Source organism: Durio zibethinus, chromosome 15, assembly GCF_047325235.1.
Source record: "Durio zibethinus cultivar Kanyao isolate XHJ-2024 chromosome 15, ASM4732523v1, whole genome shotgun sequence".
Lineage (NCBI taxonomy): Eukaryota > Viridiplantae > Streptophyta > Magnoliopsida > Malvales > Malvaceae > Durio > Durio zibethinus.
In genome coordinates this window covers 13163808-13181978 of record NC_143176.1, presented here as the reverse complement: position 1 = coordinate 13181978, position 18171 = coordinate 13163808, and the positions used below count along the sequence as shown (strand labels likewise).

The following is an 18171-nucleotide window of genomic DNA, read 5'->3' as shown; positions in this document are numbered from 1 at the left end:
AAGGTGAGGGTGATAATAGATACTTAGCCTAGGAAATTCTTTACATAATCTCTATGAGATGATATCTTGATTGAAGGTTTACTATTATTACTTGTATGGTTTGTGCACTTGTAAATTGACCCAATCATATGTTCATTGAAAACAATTTTGCTATAGGGTGTTTGGTCATTTATTTGTTCTTATTGTAAGTTGTTAAACTACATAACAAATGTAGGAATAAAAATTTGAGAAGAAGTTATAGGTAAAGGAATATGCACCCTAACTTCTTAAACTCTTATTTTGCATAGTCCATACTCCCATTAGTTTCATCATTTTTTATGAACCTAACATTTTCAATTTCAACAATTATTGTACTATGGCTAGGATAGTAAAATCTATACCTTGTAGATTCTTTTGGATAAACAAGGAAGAAAACACAAGTTGTTCTTGAGTCTAGTTTGTTCTCATATGGATTATAAATTCTTACTTTCTCTAGCCAACCCCAAACATATAGGTGTCTTAAACTAGGTTTTCTTCTTATCCACTATTCAAAAAGAGTCTTATAATTGCTGCCATAACGTGTAAGTTTAAGAACTTGACCATTAAACACAAAACAATGGAATCACCACCAATACTTTTTATTTGACGTGCTACCTAAATGAATCTACTCTCTTTAAAGAAATCCTAACTTGAATTAGGCTAATTAAAAATAATAGGTTCTGATTTATTAAACCTAACTAGATTTGAGAGTACAATAATGTGTGGGAAAGGTATTATTATCCCTACAATGCCCGTCAAAATATGATACCAATTAATCACTTTTATCAATTTGTTTTCTTTAATTTTATTAGTTAAAGTATTGGAAAGAAATTTAGGTTTTTGTTGTCATGTTGGCAAAATTCCTAAAAAACTTCATTTACTTCAAGAGTATTCAAGAATCTCATCTATTTCTTAAAGAGGCTCGATCGTCGAATCTACTAAATAATTTTTGGAAGAATTTCTTTTTAGTTCTAATCTTTTATTTACTTTTTATTTTTTTTTATTTTGTTGAAAATATATATAAATCTTCCACTATTTGGGTTAATTTAGAAGTATTTTCTCACTTATAAATTTCTTATAAAATCAACAATTTGTGATTTTTAAGAATTTCATCATCAGAGTTTTTAAGGATTTTTTTATAAAATTACATTTTATTTTTGTTTTTTACTTGAAAATAAATATTAATTGTTGTTATTAATTTTTTTTTTCTAAATTTTCATCACTTGAGATACATCTAGACAAAAACTTCTTCCCTAGAAATTTTTAAGAAGTTAGCCATTCTTGACCTTTAGAATTTTATCATAGAAACAATTTCAGTTGTTTGAAAAATTTTATAAAATTATTTTATTTATTTTTTGTTTGAAAATTAATATTTATTGTTTTTATTGAAATTTTCCTAAAATTTTCACCATTTGGGGTACTTTTAAAAAAATTTCTAAAGTAAAAATTTTTAAGAAAGTAATCATTTGCAATTCCTTAGAATTTCATTCTTGGAATAATTACAATTTAAAAAATTTTATTAAATTTACATTTTATTTATTGTTTGTTTGAAAATAAAATGTCAATTATTGTTTTTGAAAATTTTCTAAAATTTTCACCATTGGAGATACTTTTAGAAATTTTCTTACTTAGAAATTTCTAAGAAATTATTCGTTTGCAAATCGTTAGAATTTCATCTTTGGAAAAATTTTCATCTGCTTTCAAAATTTTACTATATTTTTTATTTTCTTACTTTTATTTAAAGACAAATGTTAATATATTGTTATTGAAATTTTATTTGAATTTCTTGCCAATCTAGAGAATTTAAATAAAATTTCTCTCCTAGAAATATCTAAGAAGTCAACCATTCTTGACTTCTAGAATTTCAAGATTGGATTTATTTATTTTTTTTAAAAAGATATTTACATGGTTTAGATAATTATACAAAAACATAAATTTACAAATCATTATTTTTTCTTAATTAATCTAAATGTTTTAGGTTTTATTTTTTTATGTTTTCAAATAGTTAAAGCATATCCCTAAAATAATAAATAAAGAGAAAATAAATAAATGAAATAAATAAAGATAATAACATAAATATAATTATATAAAAAGAAAATAAAGCATGCAAAAGGAAAAAAAAAGAAAAAAAGAGCATTTTAGGCAATTGGTTTGAGTTTGAAATGGGTCAGAGTGTGGGTCCCCTCTCGGGTCGTGAGCGATCCGGTTTCCCTTAATACCAAAAAGGATTCGTTTGCATTTTTTGTAAAGTCTAAAATTTGATTTTTTTAGGGGATAATATCCCATATAGCCTTTGAACTATTGTATTTGTTCTAATATGGTACTAAACTAAAAAGGTTTTTAATCAGGTACCTAAACTATATTTTGGTATATTATATTGCTCCAACCTTTGACATTATTAACTTTAAACGTTGATGTGGCATGAACATCTAATAAGATCCTGATACATGTTAAAAAGTCCAGTCAACGCCACATTATCAATGCTATGTTAGCATTCAAAGAAAAAATTAAAAAAAAATCTAAAAAGATTTAAAAATTTTTGAAAAATTCAAATTTTTTTTTTGAAATTTCTAAAATATTTTAAAAAAGGTTCTTAAAAACAGTTATTGTAGAAAGGAAAAAAACTTGGCTATTTTCTAGTGTATTTTGTGATTGTGCTTGATGATATTTGTTGTGAATTGTCTAACTATTGTGATTTCTCTGGTTGCTCATTTGTGTAGATTGTGGCAATTTATATAGTAATTTAAACCCAAAATTATGGTGTTTTTAGTGAATGGAAAAATAGGAGATCCAATCCTTTTCCTTTTCTATGCTTAATTCATTTTTTTGATTCTTTTTCCTTTATGTGCTTGATTTTGTTTTTGATTGAAAATTTGTTAAAACTTTTCTTGTTTAGTAAACAAAATTCTGCCCATTTGACTTTTGCCATGATTTTTACCAATTTGAAAATTTGTTAAATCTTTCCACAATTCACGATTTGAAAATTCCTTAATTTTTTTTTTAATTTCAATTTCTTTAAAAAGTTTCTAGATTTGTCAAAAGGAAATGAATCTAATTTAGCAAAATTAAGTTTATTATTTTTATTTTTTATTTTTTGATTTTTTAATTTCTTTTATTTTCCAATGTTTTACCTCTTTTAATTAATAGAAACTAAAAGAAAGAAAATGAATGAAAATAAAATGAAGGCAAATAGAAGAAAAATGGCCTTATTTTACTTAGGCTCAAAGCCTAAGCATAAATTGAAAAATAAAATTAAAGCCTATTTAAGAACTAATTGGTCCAAAATGTATTTTTGAACCCAATAGCAAATATCATATCAATATTCAGATAAAAATTCAAATTGATGAAAAGAATGAGCTAGAAATTTTGAAAAATGAATTGATTTTACGTAAACACGAAACTCAGACTTTGAAACCTTATTTGGACAAATAATGACTCTATTGAGTTTAATTGGTGAATTTTGATTGATATATACTTCCACAAATTAGGTGTCCATAGTTATCTTTCTTTGTATTTCTTATGAAATGAAAATTGAGTAATGATATAAATAACAATTTTGTTTGGAGCAAATAGCTTAAATGTATTTTTTTTTCAATTCTTTGAGGAAATTTGAAACTTAAAATTGAATAACTTCTATTAAACCAAAGTTTGAAGGGGAAATGACCTGTATCGAATCAAAGTTTTAAAAAGAAAATGACTTGGATTGAATCTCCATTTAAAAATAAAATGATCATGACTGAACCACAAGTTAAAAAGTGCAATTGACTGAGGACTAGAGCATAAGTCATAAGTTAAAAAATGAAGTGACTGAGATTGAACTATAAATTAAAAAATAAAATGACCGAGAATAAACCATAAGTCGAAAAATAAAGTGACCAAGACTGAACTACAAGTAAGAAATGGAATGGCCCAAACTGAATCACAAGTCAAAAAATGAAATGATCAAGACTAAACCACAAGTGGGAAAATGAAATTGATTGCTACCACAGAGATTATAAATAAAATTAATACTAAGTACCAAAATTATAACACTTTAACTATATTCAGACAAATTGAAAATAATATGCAAGAACTAAATTAAACTACTTAATTAATCAGAATAGAAAATTAACTTATGCATTAAACTAAATTAAATAAGCTTAAACTAAAATTAACATGCAATAACTAAAACAATAGCTTAATTAAACAAATAAACATGCAAATATATAAATTAAACTCAAAATAGAATGTAATTAACTTAAATTAACCAGAACCAAATGCAAATTAAACCTAATAAACTTAAGAACATGCAAATTAAACTTAACAACGTGCAATAACATAATCGACTTAACTTAAACTTAAGTCCACAAAGAACATAATTGAATTAAACCAATTAACCCGAAAAACATGCAATTACTTATAATTTTTAAGTAAACAACTTAAATATGTAAGAACCTAGCTTGAATAAACAATCAAAACTAGATAACCCTAATGACATGCAATATAATCCAATTGAGAGCAATTAAACTTAAGAACAAGTTAACTTAGAACCAAATTAAATTAAACTTAATAGCATGCAAATTGAATTAATTTAGCCAATTGAAAAATGTAAACAAAAAGTTAAAGCATTAATAGAACCTAAAGAGCATGAATCACATAAATAAAATGTAACTTAAATAGAAAATGCAATTTAAAGTGAAGAAATAAGCAATAATAGGATTTAAAGTAAGCTTGAATTGAAATTGAACAAAACAAAAACTTAAACCATCTTGAAAAATAAAATCAAATTTGAATAAACTAAAATCAAAGTAAAGAAAACTCAAGAACTTGAAAACATAAAAGAAAACTTAAAAAGATTAACTCTAAATAATTAAGGTTGATTTTTCATCCTAACCAAAAATGATTTAAAGAAAACTAAAAGGAACTTGAAAAACTAAAGTACAATGAAAGAAAACCTAAGACTAAGGACTAGTCTGTCACCCTAAGTCCATGCTTTTTCCTAATGCCTAAAACTAGCTATTTATAGAACAAGAATACAAAGAAATCCTAAAAGGTTAGGCTACTTCTTTAGAAGAGGAAAAGTAGCTCTCAAAGTCTTTCTTTTTGGCAAAGAATCTTGTATGACTTTAATCTTTTAGCAGCTTAAAGTCTTGAAGGTTTTAGTTGCATAACTCTTCTTGCATTTTTCTTGAACTTTAAATCTCATGAAATTGAAGAATAGTGTATGGCTAAGACATTTTAAGAGAAAAGAATATGTTGTAATTACTTGTGAATCCTTGGCATTTTTATAGAAATAAATCTTCAACTTTAAATAGGTTTTAGGCTTCTTGAAAACTTCTTGGAGTTTGCCTTCAAGTTGGAGTCTTTTTAAAGAGAAAATCTAAAATTTAAATTTAAATTCTCTTTGTATGTTGCCCTCATTCTTAAAAGAATCTTTTATCTTTATGCAAATCCTACCCTTGGTAGAAGTATTAATTCAAACTATGATTTCCTGGTCAACTTAGGAAAACTAACTCTAAGTAGTATAACTAAGTGCATCTACTAATCAAGGTAGGTGATTAGAAAAATCTACAAGTATACAGGCTGGACAAGTAGTAAAAGTGACCTTTTAGTTAGAATATCGATCCCACAGGGATTAGGTAAAACTTCCTAAGTTAAGTACCAATTATCACCCTACTTTTACCGAAGTTAGTTCAATCAAAGAATATACATGAAAAAATGAACAATTAACTAAGCGAAATTAACAAATTAAAAAAACTAATTTGCCAAATAACAAAAATCAATTGAAATTCTTCTAAAAAAATACAAGTAATCAACTAAAACCAAGTAAAAAAATCAAGACATGGAAAAAAATTACTAAAATGCAAATGAAAAATTATAACTATCCTAAAATGTAAAGGCGCATAATAACTAGACTAAAATGCAAAATGTGCAAATCACATGTAAACTACAATTGTAAAATTTACGTGAGCATGAAACTACATTATGGAAATGAGAGCTAAATATTAAAACTTCCTAAACCTAAACTGGTTTTGAAACAACCCTTAAATAGCATGTATGAACACTTGATCTAAAGTGGAAGAAAATGAATGGAATGTATAAGAAAGCTTAACCAAGCAATACATCAAACCAGAAATGCAAAGAATAACCATAGCTAGAAAATAATTTTTTATTTCACTATTTGGACTTCTACTTTGCATAAATGAATCTATACCTAATCTAGAATTCTTACAAAAGAGTAGAGAACTAAATGAAGAATTAAGTGGCCTAAGAAAATATGCTGAAAAAAACACAAACAATATAAAGAAACTAAAACAGTAGCTGGTATGTAGTAGAAACCCAAGAATTTTCGTAGAAAAATTTTGTCTATAATTATATATTGCAAATGAACTTCATCTAAGCTAGAATAACTAGATCTATGAGTTAACTATCTAAACCAATAAGAAAATAGCACGATTTAACAAAGAAATCAACTCAACAAACTCAACTTCAAAATAGGTACAGAATCTAAAAAATCAAAACATCATCTAGGAAAATGATCTAAACAGCAATGAAATGTAAATAAATAAACTGAATCAAGTAAGAATCAATAAGTAAACAAGTAAAACTAAGGATTTAGAGTGAAGCAGGGCAAACAACTCTTCAAGGAGAGAGCAGTTTATTGCCAAACTTGATTGATCACATTTGACCTATACCTATCACCTACATGCAGATGAATCTTTCGATCTTGACCTAGAATTCTGTTGTTTGAGTTTGAAGCTGAATTTTTAATATATTGTACCTAATTAAATTAGCAAACTATGAAAAAAATTGAACAAAAAGAAGTAAGATATGAATAAGATATCATCAAAAAATTACAGGTAGGTCAAAACTAGCATATTCAAAACAAATTTTAATTTTAATAAAAATTAGTAGATTTGAGCTAGAAATAAAAATATTACAAGTTTCATTGTCAAGGTTGTAAAGAACACTGAAAATTACTTGAGGAAATGTAAAAGTTCAATAAAACTCAATAGAAAAACATGAAGATCAAGGGCTATTTGTTTGTTAAGAAAGTAAAATGTAGTAGAGGAAAGTGCAAAAATTAAAGAACAAGAAAAATAAAATACTAAGCTAAAGTCTCTCTAAAATGGTTGGCTCTATTCCTATTTATAGGTAGGTGAGTGGTGAATGAAGCCCTAAAAAGTCTCTCTAAAATATCTAAAATGAGGTGAGCTTGTAGAGACTTCTTTCCTCCTTGCCTCTGCACTTGGTGCATGGCTGTTTGTAGGCTTCTTTGTTCTTCCTCAATTGCAAGCCTTCCTCATCCATTTTGCCACTTCCAAAATGTCCAAGTTATAGCTCTTTGAATTGCCAACTCAGCTCAATTTTTGGGTGTCTTTAATCCCACCTGACTCCTTGCACTCTTGGTGTTCAATTCATGCACCATGCATGCCCAAGCATTCTTCATTCATCCTTCATATATATATATATATTACTTCTTTTTTTTTTGCAAAAAATTTCCAAACACTTTATTAATATATTTATTCTACAAAAATTATGAAATTAATACTAAAAAATATGCAAGAAAAATCAAGGAAACTCCCTCAATATCAATTTTGCTTATTGAACTAGTTTAGACCACTCATACAAATTGTACAAAAAATCCTCCAAAAATGTATCAAAATTGTCCAAATTTTTTTGTTTCATAATTTGTACCTAGACATGAGATCAATGTGTATTTAGGAGAAATTCTGCCAAAATTCCTAAGGAAAAAGCCAAAATATGAATTAAATTGCACTTAAAATGAGCATGAAAAAGTTAAAATTTTAGTGCAATCAAACCCCCAAACTTAAGCTTTTGCTTGTTCTCTAGCAAAACTAAATTGAGCAAGAATCATAATATACCCTCAATGCTTCATTTAACATGAATGCCTCATAGATTGATCAATGAATATAACTAAAGCAAAATCATGAACAAGTGCTAATATACAAGAATCTACCTAGGCTAGGATCATTCCTAACTATGGTTCCACAAGCAAGCAACACCACTCACATATCCTTGCATGAAATCTAGTAATGTTATGCAAAACATGAAATATTAGTAACAATGATCAATAAAGCATGCTCATGTTTCATGAGTTTGCTTATCACATCTCTCTCCACTAATATAGATAAACATATGACTAAGGATCATTTAGGACTTTCATAAATTTGTAATGTAAGGCTAGGGTCAAGGTATAATAAAAGTCATTTAGGCTCAAGTACCCTAACAATGCATCACATGTCTAGGATCATCCATAGTTGAGCTCTCAAGGTAAGAAAGGTGAGGTTGAATAAAGAATCAACCCCGAAACTTTGATCGTGCTCATTTTTCTTTTCTTTTCTTCTTTTCTTTGCTTTTTCACCACTTTATTGCTTTTGTTTTTCTTTTTTTTCTTCTTTTTTTTTTCACACCTTTTTTTTTCTTTTGTAAGCTAGCTTGACTTTTTTCTTTCTTTCTTTTTTTCTTTTTTTTTTTCAATTCCCATTCTTTTTCCAAGTTCCACCTTTCCTCCCTAATAATGCACAGCTCACAAATGGTGCATTAATATCCTAATGCATATAAGGCAAGAGACCAAAAAGATAGGAAATATACCAAATAGGGCTATAGGCTTGTAATGTGGTTTCAAAACAAAGAAAAGGTATCATAAGGCTCAAATGGGGTGACTATGGAAATATTGTATTAAGGATGACTCAAAAGGCTCAAACGATCTAAATAAGCTCTATATCATTTCCCTAATCAAGTGTCCTCTAGGATTTCACCTTAAAAAATGATCAAAACACATTCTAGAATCATGAAACACAACTCTAAAGACCTATGCAAAAACAATCTCATGCTCACATAATCAATACTAGATAAAAAATGCAATTCCATGTTCAAAACATCACTCACAAATGAATACCATATTCAAGAATTCACTAAACCTAAGTATCATCTCATATTGCACGCCTGTTCAATCTTTTCCTAAAGCTATATTCATTCGCAACGACTACCTATTATTGGCTTCATGGAGAATTAATAAAAAAAAGTATAACAATGATTCAAGCTACCACATGTCAAGCTCAATTTCAAGGCAAAATCAAGGAAAATTTAGGAATTTTTTTTCAAAATTTGAGTGATTTTCCATACCCCCAAACTTAAACAACACTTTGTCCTCAATGTGTAAGCATGAAGCAATAAAGCACAAAAGAGAGGAACAAGGAAACTCCCCTATCATTATGGAGGCATGGTGATTGAATCATCTATCCAAGCTTTGGCCAAACTAGTACTTCTTTTTTAAGCTCTTATTCATCTTCCAAAACAATGAAACAACTATAAAAAAAACTACATCAATATGTTCAAGAAAAGATAAGCAAAACATGAAAATCATAAAATAAGTAAATGAACAAAACATGAAATGTAAAGCTTGGGTTACCTTCTAAGAAGCGCTTTATTTAAAGTCGAAAGTTAGACTATCAGAACAAGCTTAACCCTATAGGTTCATAATAATCACTCCATAGTAAATTCCCAAATCCAACCATTTCAAGACCTTTCTCTTTACCATTTCATCATAAATATGGTCTAATGGTAGATCATGTGGGAAAGCAAAAGTAGCAATAAGCTTTTCAAGAAAACCCTCAACCTCACACTGAAAAGCACTAAGGTAAATGGGTTTTGGTTTTGGCATCCAATCAATTGGTCTATCATCAGCATAAATCATATTATATCCTTCTTGCAACATATCCACATAGTCACTCCTAGAAGGACTATGAAAGGTATGATTAAATTAAAAGTGCTCAAAAACTAGTAAATCAACTAAAAAGGATATCCCATTAATAACAACTACACCATCACCCTCAAACTTCAAAGGACTTTGATAAGTATCATCAAAATGGAACGCCTCATAATTCAATGAATCTAGATCTGAAGGTCTAATCACTTTAGGAAAAGTGTTAGGATCAACTAAAGGCTCACTACTAGAAGGTAGTGCAAATCAAAAAGTAAAGACTATTGATATCTCACCATCATTCTCACCTAAATCCATGTCCTTTACTTCTTTGACTATAGGTGAGTCCTCAAAATGTGAAATAGGGTGCTCTAAGTGTAAAACATCATGATTCACATCACTAAATACCTCTATTCTTGAACACTCATCAAAATCATCAAGGAATGGCAAAACCTTAAAATAATGAAAAGTTATCTTCTGATCCTGAACTTGTATGGTCAATTCTCCTTTTTGCATATCAATCAAAGTCATAGCAGTGACTAAAAAAGGTTTCCCTAAAATAATCTAGATCTCATAGTCTGCCTCCGCCTTTAGAACCATAAAGTTAGTAGGTAAAATGAATTTCTCTACCCTAACCAAAACATCTGCCATAGTCCCTCTAGGGTATTTTAGTGACTTGTCGACCAATTGCAAAGTAACTGAAGTGGATTTAGCTTTTCCTATGCTTAATCTTTAAAAAATAGACCAAGGCATCAGGTTAATGCTAGTGTCACACCCTGGGCGAGCGCACCAGGCACATCAGGCGCACCAGTAGGCGAGCCAGAGGTTGAGGCCCGCAGACCAAGCGTGTTGGCCGGTATCTACGTAAGCCTAGTAAACGAGTTCAAAATGCCTACCCAGCTTGCAGGCTAGCCCGTAAGACCAAGGCCTGGCATACAAGCTGCCCGCACCACATCCAGAAGGGCCCAAGGTGCTAGATACGTAAGTGAAGCTTCTAGAAGCAGGCAGGATCAATAGGAGCATCCTGGCAGATTTGGTTGACCCTTAAAATGAGGAGTTAGCATCCCTGATTGATTGTAATATGTATAATCCCATGATTTTAGCCTTTATTTTAGGGATATTGCCATTAAGTGTAGCTAGAGCCTCAACTATAAATAGAGGGCTGCTCCACCCTCATTTGTACACCATCAAACACTTCTGTTTCATTGAATATACAACATATTCTAGCATTCTGTCTTGTTCATTCTGTTTCTCTTTAACTTACGTAATCAACCCTACCCATTGTTCTAGTGCCCACACATTTGTGTTTAGGTTGACTTAGGCATAAAAGAGAAGATTCCAAGCTAAGGTCACACGGATTCTGAGTCTAAGGTCAGAGCCCGTGACAGTTGGTATCAGAGCAAGTTTGATTATGCGTGTTTGTGTTGTGCAGGTTAGATCGTGATTGAGGAGATGGCATCCTAAAGCAACATTGCTAGCCAACACCCAAAGGCCCAGAAGCATGGGCGTGGAAGAGGCAAGAAAGCCAGTTCTAGAGATATTTGGTCTACCATGGACGGTAGGCTGGCCAAGGTGGAGGTGACCATAGGTAACATGAGGGAAAAGCTTGAGGAAGTAGAGACTCACATTGCATCTCTAGACTCCATGGGGGATGAGATCCAAAGTGAGTTAGAAGTTACTCTCAACAAAGGCATGAACGTGATCACCCAGAAGAATAAAGCCTTGGAGGCTGAAGTGCTGACCTTGTGCGATGGCATGGAGGCCATGCGCCAGCGGATGGAAGAGCTTACTAGTGAGTTCGTTGCTTGCAAGACTGTCATTGGGAATGGCATGTTTGCTGGAGTGTCCAAGTCCAGATTGGATGTCCCCAAGCCTAAGGAGTTCAAGGGGACTAGGGTGGCCAAGGAAGTAGACAACTACCTATGGGATATGGAGCAGTACTTCCAGGCCATGAGCATGCAAAATGGGGTGATAAAGGTAAGCACCGTTGCTATGTATCTCACTGATGTAGCCTTATTATGATGGAGGTGCAGGTGTGATGATGTCAGGCTTGGGAGTGCTAAGATTGAAACTTGGGCAGAGTTTTAAAAATAGTTTAGAGAGTAATTTTACCCGGAGTATGCTGATGATGAGGCACGAGCAAAGTTACGTCGACTTAGCCAGCAAAGGGACATAAGGAGTATGTCCAGAAATTCTCTGAACTGATGCTACAGATATCAGATCTAGGTGAGAATGATGCCTTATTTGCTTTCATGGATGGGCTGAAGCCGTGGGTGAAGCATGAGCTACAACAGAGGGGAGTTCATGACTTGGCTAAAGCCATGACTACTGCTGAGGCCTTGATAGAGTTCAAACCTCTGAACAAGTTCGAGTCTTCTAAGCCCAAGGGTAAGGGCAGGGACGATAGGGACCGAAAGAAGCAGTCCAAGGGAAAATATCATGATCGGGAGTCTAAGGATGGAGATCGAGACCGTTCAACCAAGGATGGCGAGAGGAAGCCACCAACAAGTAAGTGGAAAGCAAAGGGGGACCGAGAGCCACTAGCATGCTACCTATGTGGAGGGAGCCACATAGCATGCAATTACCTGCAGAAGGGCAAGCTGGCTGCTATAGATAAGGAGTCTAACAAGGAGCTAGAGTCAGGGGTAGCAAAGCTTGGGTCATTGGTGCTTAATACTGTCCAGAGTAAGGGGAGCTGCAAGCCAAAGGGCTTGATGTTTGTAGATTTTATGGTTACGGGTCAGAAAGTGAGTGCACTGATGGACACAGGTGCCTCACATCTTTTTATTTTAGGTGATAGAACCCTAAAGCTTGGACTAAAGATGCAGAAAAAGATTGGTACCATTAAAACGGTGAACTCCAAGAAAGTTCCAGCCATTGAAGTAACGCGGGGAGTGGAGTTACAGCTTGGAGACTGAAAAGGCAAGGAGACCATAGAGGTAATACCCCTTGACAACTATGAGTTTATGATTGGGTTGGATTTCTTTGTTCAAATTAATGCCCTCTTTGTGCTTTTTATCGATTGTGTTTGCATCTTGGATGCACGGTGCCAATGCCTAGTGCCATTGAGGAGAGGGTCTGGAGTTAGGTCACGGGTGGTGTCAGCCATCCAATTTGTCAAGGCGGTAAGCAGGGAAGAAGACACCTTTTTGGTAGCCCTGAAATATGATGAGCCAAAGGAAAATGAGACCAAGTCACCCTTGGAGGTGCTAAAGGTGCTGAAGACCTTTAGTGATGTGATACCTGCAAAGCTACCTAGCCAGCTACCACCTAAGAGGGAGGTGGACCACAAGATTGAGCTGGTGTTTGAGGCCAAGCCGTCAGCTAAAGCCCCTTACGAAATGTCTCCACCAGAGTTGGAGAGTTGAGGAAGTATCTTAAAGAGTTAGTTGATGCTGGCTTCATCAGGCCATTGAAGGCACCTTATGGTGTATCGATTCTATTCCAGTGCAAACATGATGGGTCGTTGTGGTTGTGCATAGACTACCGATCTTTGAACAAGCTGACCATCAAGAACAAATACCCCATCCCACTCATTGCAGACTTGTTCGACCAACTTGGGAGTGCAAGGTGGTTCACCAAGCTAGATTTAAGGTCGGGCTACTATCAAGTTAGGATCGTAGAGGAAGATGAGTGAAAGACAGCATGTGTCACTTGGTATGGTTCGTATGAGTTCTTGATGATGCCCTTCGGACTCACGAATGCTCCAGCAACATTTTACACCCTTATGAACAAGGTACTTCAGTCGTTCCTTGATCGATTTGTTGTGGTTTATTTGGATGACATTGTGATCTACAGCCAGACTTTAGGAGAGCATGTAGACCACTTAAAACAGGTGTTCAAGGTGTTACGGGCACACAAGCTATTTGTCAAGAGGGAGAAGTGCTCATTCACCCAGTAGGAGATCCTGTTCCTTGGCCACATAGTGGGAGGTGGCAGGATACGCATGGATGAAGGCAAGATACACGCCATCTTGGAGTGGCAACCGTCAGCCAAGGTCACTGAGTTGAGATTGTTCCTTGGGCTGGTTAACTACTACAGGCACTTCATCAAAGGTCACTCAGCAATAGCCACGCCATTGACTAAATTGCTCAAGAAAGGGAAAACATGGGAGTGGAACGTAGGGTGCCAGAAAGCCTTTGATAGGTTGAAGTGGGCTATGATCGAAGAGCCAGTTTTGGTCTTACCAGACCATGCCAAGCTGTATGAGGTGCATACGAATGCATCAGACTTTGCCATAGGGGGTGTTGATGCAAGAGGGATGTCCAGTCACGTTCAAGAGCAGGAAGCTGAACGAGATTGAGTGCAAGTACACGATCCAAGAGAAAAAGATGATTGTAGTGGTGCACTGCTTGCGCACTTGGTGCCATTACCTGTTGGGGTCGAGGTTTATGGTGAGGACGGACAATGTGGCGACCAGCTACTTCTAGACGCAGAAGAAGCTGTCCTCCAAGCAAGCGAGATGACAAGATTTTCTTACCGAATTTGACTTTCAGATGGAGTACAAGCCAGGACAGGTGAACCTAGTGGCAGACACCCTGAGCAGGAAGGCTAACCTTGCTGCCATTAGCCAACCAGAGGGGTCACTGGTGTCGTAAATCAAGGAGGGACTTGCGTATGATCCTACAACCAAAGCTCTGATGGAGTACACCTAGCAAGATAAGACTAGGCGGTTTTGGATGCAGGATGGTTTGTTGTACACTAGGGGCAGTAGACTATTTGTGTCGCAGCACGGAAAGCTCCATAAGGAAGTTTTGCAAGAGTGTCATGATTCAAGGTGGGCTGGACACCCAGGAGTGAGCAGCACCTTGGCGCTGATCGAGGATCGGTACTACTGGCTGCACATGAGGGACAATGTGGAGGTCTATGCGAAGACTTATCTTGTGTGCCAACATGACAAGGTGGAGCTCAAGAAACCAGGGGGTCTCTTAGAGCCATTTCCAGTGCTAGAGCAACCATGGGAGAGTGTTTCTTTGGACTTTATAGTCGGTCTACCCAAAGCAGAAGGGTTTGGAAGCATCATGGTAGTGATGGATAGGTTTCCCAAGTATGGAATCTTCATTCCAGCAACCAATGAGTGCCCAGTCAAGGAGGCAGCTTGATCGTTCCTAAAAGACGTGGTTAAGTACTGAGGAGTGCCGAAGACCATTGTTAGTGATCGGGACAGGTGTTTCACGGGCAGGTTCTAGACTGAGTTGTTCGTCAGACTTGAACTTTTCCACCAGCATGCATTCGCAGACCAATGGGCAAACAGAATGTGTGAATGGACTATTGGAGGTCTACCTCAGGCACTATGTGAGTGCCACACAAAAGGACTGGCCAAAGCTATTAGATATTGCACAGTTTTCCTACAACTTGCAAAAGAGCGAGGCAACGAACTAGAGCCCATTTGAGGTTGTGACAGGGCAACAACCACTAACACCCGATTCGATTGCTGCAGGTTATACAAGGTCAAATCCAACAGCATACAAATTTGCCAAGGCATGGCAGGAGCAAACTGACTTGGCCAGAGTTTGTCTACACAAGGCGGCCAGGAGGTCGAAGAAGTGGGTAGACCAGAATAGGCGGGATGTGTAGTTCCAGGTTGGAGACTTGGTGTTGGTGAAGCTACATCCCATTGTGCGCCATAGGCGGCTACACAAAGGCCTAGTCTAAAGGTATGAGGGACCTTTCCAAGTAGTTAAGAGGGTAGGCAAGGTTGCCTACAAGCTGGATATGCCACCTAAGCTGAGGGTACACCCGATGTTCCATGTGAGCATGCTTAAGCCATTCCATGAGGATGAGGGAGATCCAGGATGGGCAAAGTCAAAGCGTGCACCATTGGGAGCAAGGGCCTCATATGAGAAGGAGGTTCACAGCATCATAGCTGACTGAGAGATGAGATGGAAGAACTATCAACCAAGATAAGAGTACTTGGTGTGCTAGAAGGGACTTTCAAATAATGAGGCGAGCTGGGAACTAGTAGAAGACTTATGATAGTTCAAGGACCAGATTAGGTAGTACTATGCAGAAGACGCAACGAGGGCGTTGCACAATCAGGTGAGGGAGAATGTCATGCCCTAGGCAGGCTCGCCAGGCACATTAGGCACACTAGCAGGCGAGCCAGAGGTTGAGGCCCACAAACCAGGCGTGCTGGCAAGTATCTGTGTGTAAAGCCTAGCAAACGAGTTCAGAATGCCCGCTTAGCTTGTAGGCCAGCTCATGAGACCAAGGCCTAGCATACAAGCTACCCGCACCACATCCAAAAGGGCCCAAGCTGCTAGATACGCAAGTGAAGCTTCTGGAAGCAGGCAGGATCAGCAAGAGCATCCTGGCAGATTTGGTTGACCCTGAAAATCAGGGGTTAGCATCCTGATTGATTGTAATTTGTATAATCTCATGATTTTAGCCTTTATTCTAGGGATATTGCCATTAAGTGTAGCTAGAGCCTCAACTATAAATAGAGGGCTGCTCCACCCTTATTTGTACACCATCAAACACTTTTATTTCAGTGGCTATACAGCATATTCTAGTGTTCTACCTTGTTCATCCTGTTTCTCTTTAACTTGCGTAGTCAGCCCTCCCATTGTTCTAGTGCTCACATGCTTGTGTTTTAGGTTAACTTTGGCATAAAAGATAAGATTCTAAGCCTAAGGCCGCATGGATTCTGAGTCTAAGGTCAGAGCCCGTGACACTAGCACCTAGGTTACACAAGGCTTTATCAAAGGCCATACTACCTATAGTACATGGAATGGTAAAGCTACCATGATCTTTAAGCATCATAGGTAGTCCTATTTGAATCATAGACATGGACTCACTGGTCATAATCCTCTAATCTGCTCTTTTAAGAGTTAATATCTTTCATGAATTTTGCATAGGTAGGCACCTGCTCATATGGATTTGCAAATGGGATTTAATATGCAACTTTTTAAACACCTTATGAAATTTAGAGAATTGTTTCTCTTTTTTCTGTTTCATAAATCTTTGAAGGAAAAGAATATAAGGTCTAGGTGGCTCAACTCTAAGAAAAACAGGCCTAGATGAACTAGATATAGCATTAGAGGATGGTATCTATGGAAATTGGGTAGGAATAGGTACTACACCCTTATCTTTTTTCTTACCCTTCCCCTATCATAAACTAGGTCTTTATCAGGCTTATCATCATCAAACCTTCATCTGCCACATCTTGTGAACTTATTAGGCCCTGGCCGTTAGCTAATTACCTATGACTCCTAAATGTGATTGCTTTATAGTGCTCCTTCCCTTACTTCCTAGGATTGACCTTTGTGCTACTGGGTAAGGTGCCCTAGGTTCAGGTTCTAAAAAAGGTCACTAATTGACCAATTTGGGTCTTTAAGTTCTTTATGGATGTGACTAGTTCTAAAACATGGTGATATGATTCTAAAACATAGTATTCTGAGTTGGTATGAATGAGATCTAAGTTTTAATCATGATACCTAAGAGATCTTCAATTGAGGTTTCTTCTTAGGGGTTGGCACAGATGGATATTTAGGAATGTAATGCTATGAAGGTTGCTGGTGCTTAAAGGCTGGCCATTGAAAACCTGGTAGGTCAGGTGGTCTAGTGTATTGAGGTTGTTATGGTATCTAAATAGACTAGATAGACTAAACTAGGTTATTTTTCCAACTCGAGCCATATATGGGAACATGGGGGTTATTAGGTTGCTTAGGGGTTTATCCTAAATAATGGATACTCTTTGGGTCGGTGCTCAAACATGACTCCCCTGGGTGTCCTACCCTACATGTATCACATATTACTAAGGAACTATGGGTATGAGTAAACCTAAAATGACTAGGGCTCGACTTTGAGGGTGTAACCTTGCTATGTAAAGACTCTACAAATTTGGTTTGGGAATCTACCTTAGTGCTAAGTGCTATACACTCACTAACCTCGTACACCCCTGAAACTCATCTAGGATGATATCTCTTATTAGACTACTAATAATTATTAGTCACCATATCCTCAATAAGCTCATAAGCTATGTCAAAAGTCTTACTCATCAAAGCACCTCTTGATGTAACCTTTAAAAATGTCTTAGTGTTAGGCACTAATCCATTATAAAAAATTTGAATATTCAGCCATTTTGGTAGTCCATGGTGTGGACATTGCCTCGGGAGCTCATTGTATCTTTTCCATGCCTTATACAAGGTATTTGAGTCATGTTGGGAAAGTGTAGTAATCTTATTTTGAAGCTTGGCCATCTTGGCTGGAGGAAAAAATTTAGCCATAAACTTCTGCACTAAATCATCCTAAGTGGTAATGGAATCTGGTGGCATTGAGGCTAACCAACTCTTGGCTCTAACTCTAAGGGAAAAGGGAAATAACCTAAGCTTAATGGCATCCTCAATAACTTTATTCTATTTAAATGTATCACAAATCTCTAAAAAATAGCATTTGGATCCTCACTTGAATGACCATTAAATTGCATTGACTATTGTATCATCTGG

At 35.3% G+C, this 18171-nt stretch overlaps 1 non-coding gene across 1 annotated transcript; it reads left to right on the top strand.

The window, feature by feature from the left end:
* Window positions 1-17812: 17812 nt before the first annotated feature.
* On the top strand, window positions 17813-17919 carry LOC149514697 (small nucleolar RNA R71). Its single transcript, XR_016328405.1, has one exon. It is a non-coding gene; the product is annotated as a small nucleolar RNA R71 (small nucleolar RNA).
* The last annotated feature ends 252 nt before the right edge of the window (window positions 17920-18171 follow it).